Raw genomic sequence first — 7,240 nt, 5'->3', positions numbered from 1 at the left:
TGAGATGCGGTGAACCTGGGCACGACATTTAATGGGGGAAAAAGGGGAAGGTCGGTTCTACAGAGTGTTGTTTACAGACAATGGGACTAGGGAATGGGGGATTGGGGATAGTTGGGGAGTATTGGGGAAATAGGGGAATATTTACAAGCGGATATGGATGGAGGCCAAATCCCATATCCGCAACATTGCACCCTTCTCTACCCTCGGGGCGCCCCGACCCGATAAATTTTTACCTACTTTAGTGTGGCACTCAGATGTAGTTCCCTCTACTATTAACTCTACCCTGAGTGCGACAGTTTTACAGATGTTCACAAATGAGTAAATATGTCCCCCTGCGACGTTGCACCCTTCTCCTCACAGAAACACACCCACAGGATAACCGAATCGCGGAAAGAATTCTCAAACTAAACATACAGCCGGTAGGGAGCATTATTTACATAAGACTACACTGATATTTACACTACGATCCAGGACCTGTTTTTGGAGGAACACATGCAGATGTTATGCATAGAGAGAGCACGCATGCCAGCATCGATACACCAACCCACGAGTGCTCTGTGGCCTTACGGCCTTTAATAATGTGCAGAGCACCCCTTCCAAGCACCAAAAGGACCACCCTTATTCATACAGTCAGCACCATCCGGTGCACCAATAAAGTGCTCAACGTCACCGGTGGTGTCGCAGCCGGCCGATGTTCTGCCGCTGGTCTTGCCTTGGAGCCCACTTGGTGTTCTGGCTTCCTTCAAAAATAAAGAAAGGCGCCAACCGCGTCCATTTCTAAATTGTGGCCGTCAGGGGGCCAACTATTAGTGGTTCACCTGTATGGCATAGGTGCCACGTTGACCCATAGGTCCATCAAGGGTGGTGCTTGCCCGCAAAAGAACTGCGGTCCATTGTGGGTGGCCACAAAAATTGCGGTCCATATGGTGTATCGATCCCGGCAGCAAGCAGCGAAAGTGCAGGCCCACAACGGCGGAGCCAGCACCTCTCTCTCCTCTCTCTCTGCCCCAAAGCCAGATCCTCGGAGGTGGGAGACAAAAGAAGAAGACAAGTGAGTAAGGTGGTAAGGGCGCAAAAGTGCACGCAACATTAGGTAATGCACACTAGGGGCACATGGGAACCAGGTGAGACAGGTACGTTCCTACCGTACGCCCCCCCCCCCCCCCCACCAGGTAACCTACATTGCCCCTCCCTTACCCCTTACTGTATCCACAAAACACAACACTACCCAGAAACATCTACTTTACAAATCAACAAACGTCACTACTGTCTTCCCCGTTCCTCCCATAAACCAAATTCGTCTTCTCTCCCTCCTAACCAATCAAATTTGCCATTTCCAACTCTCATCACAATTTGCCATCTCCAACTCAACATCAAAATTTGCCATCACCAACTCATCATCAGTCCCTCCTAAGGAGGGAGAGATGGAATCACCCCAATGTCTCATCCACGTCGTGATGCGTCTCACAAATCTTCACAGCAATTCTCATTTCCTGCAACACAGAACAAAGAAAACACAGGTGTGGAGTCATCATCACCACAGGTAAGTGGCTGCGTATGGTGCGACAGGTTCATCAATCCTAACTATTTCCTAAATGACTTTAACAACTTTACATTACCCGGGGTCTTTCCCTGCCAATCCATTGGCCCTCTTACACTATGGGTTCTAAAAACCAATTCCCATTGACCAAACTGTGGTGCTTTTCAATTTGGGGTCTCACTCCCCCGATTCATCTCCCGGTGCCCTCGCACAATTTCTGGGCCGCGACGTGTAGCTCTCCTAGCTGGTCTACCCACCTGCACACCTCCACCACTGCAGTTGCCTCCGAGCTTACCTGCTCCTCACCCTAACCTAACTACCTGGGGAAGGCCCTCTGGCGCTCTCCCCACTCGGTGCCCTCTCTGGCACTGGGCTACCCGGGTCCGTCCTCCGGATCCTCGGGCCCCACTGACACTAACGGCTCCCAGAGCCCACCTGCGGCCTCACCTGGCCGACATCCTCACAGTGGTGGAGTGCCCAACCAACTACACACACTAACAGGCTACACGCCCAGCCATTTCCACAACACTAATGCACCCATCCACAATACCATTCTGCAACCGCACCACAAATGCCAATATCCAACCACAATTTACCTATACCCTCTACCTAACACTTACACTACCCGCCCCGGGTATCCGTGATGGGGGTCCACTCTTCCCCCATTCACACCTTCGCACCATGCACACCACTCCGTACCACTTACTCCAACTCTCTCCACACCACTCATTCTCTGCTCCATATATTCCACACACCTGCACTTGCACACCTGTGCTCCCACACCTGGTGCCACCTGCACCCTTCTCTCCCCAAGCGCATTCGCGCTGATCCACAACACTCACTACTCATACACTGCTCCACACACCTGTCCAGCTCTCACACAGCATCATCTCATCTAACTACTCCCCTCTGAAACTTGCGCTTCCCAGTCGTCCCTTTAAACTATTGCGCTCCCTCGTCATTATAATCCACACTAATCTACCTGCGTCCCCACTACAGGTATCAGTCACTAACTAATCTTAACGTTACCTACTGTCATCTTCGCTAGATCCCTATCAATATCCTAACCCACCCGGGCTAGTTTTCACTGCCATACACCCCATAAGCTATTGCTCCTTTGCCCCACACCGTCTGTGAGGGATGGTGGATTTGCCATCCCACCACATCGGGGAGGTCCTACTATCAATTTGGCACACCAAATTTCAACAAATCAAAAATTTGCCAATCACTACCCATCATCTGCCAATCATTACTGCCACTCCTTTGCCAATCATCAAATTTTGTTTTTCTCTAATTTTGGGGCCAAAACACTATCCTCGTCACACAGTCTACTCACTAATGCCTCTCGGTGCGCCAATTCCTGTCCAAAGCCCGGCTTCGTAAAGCCGAGCAATGAATGCGGGTTGTTTGGTGCCAGCGGCTGGATACGTCCCGCATTCGGTGCAGGGAAGGAGGTTTACCTGGGCCGAGATCCCACGCACCATCTCGGCACGGAGCCATCCCATGGCCCGATCTCGACCTGCCGGAATGCCTCAACAAAAAGTGGTCGCCATGACGACCCTTCCTATCGGCCTGCCCGCTCCGCCTAGTGGAGCCCGGACGCGGCCGTTCCAAGCGAGGCACAGCGTGGATCGCGTACGGCGGTTCTTTCGAAACCGCCATGGTTCGGATCCCCGCTGGTCCTCGCGGCACGCGAAGCTGCCCGACGCGCACCGAGGGCCCGATTCGGCTATAAGTCGTTCTAACCTTTAACCCGGTTACCGTCGATGCTTCACCTGGATGCTTACATGCATATGCTACCCCTTGCTTGCTCATACCTTTCCTTACACACCCAGGTACCCTCATTCTGCTCACCGACTTGGTCACACATCTGACCACCGAACACCTTGGCACACATTCGTTGGTCGCACACCTCACCAACACACCTCTTCGCGCCCCCTCCTCAGTCACCTCCTCTGTGACAATCACAGGTGTGCTCTCACTCGCACACCCAACCACGTGCCTCACTACCAATTCCAGCGTGCATTCCCACTCACGCTCTACCATTCCAGGTGTGCATCCTTCCATTCCAGGTGTACATCCTCGCTCACCTGTCACAACCAACTCACGCTCCGTGTCACTCTCACTACTCTCACCTCCACTCTTGACAACGCACTCACCCTTACTCCCGACAGCGCACTCTTTCCTCATGCACCTGTCCGTTACACACCTTTCTCGCACACACTCTCCCATTACACACCTTTCTCGCGCACACTCTTCCGTTACACCCTCTGTAACACTCACCACAGGCGTGCATTCTTCCTTGCCTTTGACAGCGCACTCTTTCCCCATGCACCTGTCCGTCACACACCTTTCTCGCGCACACTCTTGCGCACACTCTCCCGTCACACCCTCTGTAACACTCACCACAGGCGTGCATTCTTCCTTGCCTTTGACAGCGCACTCTTTCCCCATGCACCTGTCCGTCACACACCTTTCTCGCGCACACTCCTGCGCACACTCTCCCGTCACACCCTCTGTAACACTTACCACACCGCGCTTCCATGTGCTCCCTCGCACACGCGCTACGACCGACTCACTCTCGCCAGCACCCTCACTCCTTGGCACGCACTTTTTCCTCACACACCCCAGAGTCGGACTTTCTCGCACACCTCCTTTTTCGCACACCAGACCTGTCGCACACTTCACCAACGGCCTCTCACGAACACCCGGGTCTATCTCGACCCCCAAGCTTATTAAATCCCCTGGCGCATCATACGCACGACCATATTGGTCACCACTTACACCGGGTCCTCTTCCTCTTCGCTTCTCCTCCATCACCTGCGAATCCCTCATCCGGTTAATGAGCACATCATCACGATCCAAACACAGACTTTGGACCAATTCTTTTACCTCCTCTTTTATCTCTTTCTTATCCTCTCTCCGTCGCTTCTTAATTTCGCTCACCCCTTCTTCCACTTCTTCTAATTTCTGCTTCACCTCTTTTATGTCCCGGTACGTCTCCTCAAGCTCGTCCTCCAAGGCTACCTTGACCGTTTCCATGTGCGTCCTCACCTGCCGGTCCTTCGTCTCCATTACCTCTATCACCTCGTCCAACCTCGTTGTCAGTCCCTCACGTACCATCTGACATTGCCTCTTTGTCGCTATCAAGTCGTTTTTTTATGTCCTTCTGTGTCGCTTTTAACCCTCCTAATACCGCAGTGTTCCTTTGAACCTGCTCCGTTAGTCCTTTTTGTCCCTCCGTCAGCTGTTCCACCTCCTGCGTCAGGTCCTCTATGCCCCCTTGCAATTTTACAGACCCCTTTCTCACCTCCTTCTCCATGTGCTCCTTACAGTGCCTCACCTCCTCGCGCACTCCTCCGACCTCCTCACTCACACCTCTTCTGATCTCCTCTCCCATCACTTGCATCTCCTGCCCAGATGCCACCCTCATCTGCTCCATTTCCTCCCTGTGAGCATCCAGTTTAGTTTCTACCCCCATTCTGACCCCCTCTATCTGCTGCCCCATTTGTTTAACTTCCCTTTCCGCTTGGTCCCTCATGTCCCTCAATTTGCCTTCCATCCTGTTTTCTAACCCCTCTAACCCCTTTTGCATCCCTTCCATTTGATTCTCTTGAGCGGCCATTCTGTTTTCTACCCCCATTAACCCCTCCTGTATTTCCCCTAATCTATTGTCTAATCCCTCTATTCTACCCCCTAACCCTCCGATCTGGGCCCCCATGTCCTCCCTCAATTTCTCGCTATTGGACCCCATTTGGCCCTCCAATCGCTCACCCTGAGCATCCATCCGGTTCCCCATTACCCCCATTTGGCTTCCCATTACCCCCATTTGGTTTCCCATTACCCCCATACTGTTTTTCAAACCTCCAATTTGGTCTCCCATTTGTTCCATAAGGGCCCTCATTTGCAGGAGGAAAAGGTTCGAATCCACCAGCGGCGCTACCACGGTCGCGGGCGTGGTCGCCGTGGCCATCTGCGAGGCGCCATTTTGCGCGCCCGCAACCTCGTGCATGACGCTATTTTGCGAATCTGCTACCCTCACTGCTTCGCTCTCCTCTTGTCCCTCAATTTGGTCCTGGATCGACCCTGCCTCACTCTCTTCTACCGGAACCCAGCCGTCTTGGTCTGCCATAGCGCGACTTTCAAAATTCGGGTTTTTATTTTTTTTGTAAAACACAATTAAATTTCGCTGTTATAATTTCGAGCGCGTGAAACGCGCTCCGGATCGAATCCCACTTCCCGACACCAAATGTTACAGACGCGGTTTTGGATGTTAGTTTACCGAGCGGTTTGGTATGACCGCGTCTGCACAGTTTACCCGATTATACTCGAACGTTGGCCGAGTCGCGCTACGCTAGATCAATTAAGGAAAGGACACACGGCTGGGTTTAAATGACACGACACCAGGGGTACAGTTCTCAAGACCTCCGGAGGAGGTTATAATATTTGTATGCAGAACGTTTAGATTACAAGGACAAGAGGGACAGCATAGGAAGGTGGGCACTTAATCACGGTCTTATAGTAGACCCGACAGACCACAGATAAACAGGACAAGACTGACTCACACAGGGATTGATGGCAAGGAAGGGCAGGTAGTCGATGGACAGCACAAGGTGCACCTTGGCTCAGGGACAGGATAAAGCGCGGTCCAAAAGATGCAGGGAGGTATCGTCGCGCTGGAGGTGGTGTCTGGTTCTCTTCAAGCTGGGGGCGCATCTGACGTCACCTCCGGTAAGTGGCTGCGTATATCCAGCGGGGAGTGACACGCCCTCGGCTCGTTAGCTCCGCCCCAGATGGAATCGGCCCGCCGCTTCTTATTGGGTGCGGGGGGGTTACCGGGCTCCGCCCTTGACGAGGAGCTGACAGGGAGCCCCTATTTGGTAACCCCGTCGAGCACATGGGCAATGGCGGCTAACCAAGCCGGAGTGAGGACGCACACTCCCCGCGCGCTGTTGTTGTAGTTGTTGTTGTTGTTGTAGTTTCATGAGGAAGATGGGAAGAGGTATGGGGAGGTCCTAAACTCACTACTGGTGCCATACAATCACATTCTGGTGCAACGAAGAGTCAGAATTAATGGAAACGAGTCCTTAACTGACATAGACTAAGAATAACTAGCAAGATGTCCTATAGTTGTCTACGTGAGATGCGGTGAACCTGGGCACGACATTTAATGGGGGAAAAAGGGGAAGGTCGGTTCTACAGAGTGTTGTTTACAGACAATGGGACTAGGGAATGGGGGATTGGGGATAGTTGGGGAGTATTGGGGAAATAGGGGAATATTTACAAGCGGATATGGATGGAGGCCAAATCCCATATCCGCAACAAGAAGCTTAAGCTTCCTTAAGCATATCTGCTAACAGACCGCAAAGAAGCTTAAGGAAGTAACTATACGATGTGCTAGCTTAAGGCCTATTTTTAACTGGGCTTAACATACGTTTTCACAGTAAGTGTGTAGTCTTCTAACTTCAGTCGCTGTCAGGCGCCAGGGCTGATTCTCTGACTCTCCGGGCACGGCAGCTTCGTCCACCAGAAGACGTTAGCTTGCAGTGATTAATTCGGTGAATTCCATCTCAACTTCGGATATTTCCGGCCGTGAAAAACTATCCGTATTTCTAAACTAAATATGTAAACCGCTTATACCATATTTCTGGCCGTGAAAAACTATCCCGTACGGCCGCGAGATTTCTAAAAAATAATTCT

The 7,240-nt window shown here is 52.0% G+C and overlaps 2 protein-coding genes across 3 annotated transcripts in view; one reads left to right on the top strand and one right to left on the bottom strand.

Annotated features, from left to right (window-relative positions):
- Positions 1-7,240, top strand: part of LOC137428111 (uncharacterized) — a 218,517-nt gene that overhangs the window by 28,648 nt on the left and 182,629 nt on the right. The window lies entirely within an intron of this gene.
- The window catches only part of LOC144892268 (uncharacterized), a 46,163-nt gene that overhangs the window by 2,767 nt on the left and 36,156 nt on the right, over positions 1-7,240 (bottom strand). The window lies entirely within an intron of this gene.

The sequence above is a fragment of the Myxine glutinosa genome, chromosome 5 (genome assembly GCF_964187855.1).
Source record: "Myxine glutinosa chromosome 5, kmMyxGlut1.1, whole genome shotgun sequence".
NCBI classification, from domain to species: Eukaryota; Metazoa; Chordata; class Myxini; order Myxiniformes; family Myxinidae; genus Myxine; species Myxine glutinosa.
Note: the sequence above shows the minus strand (reverse complement) of the source record. Positions and strands in the feature narration are given on the sequence as shown.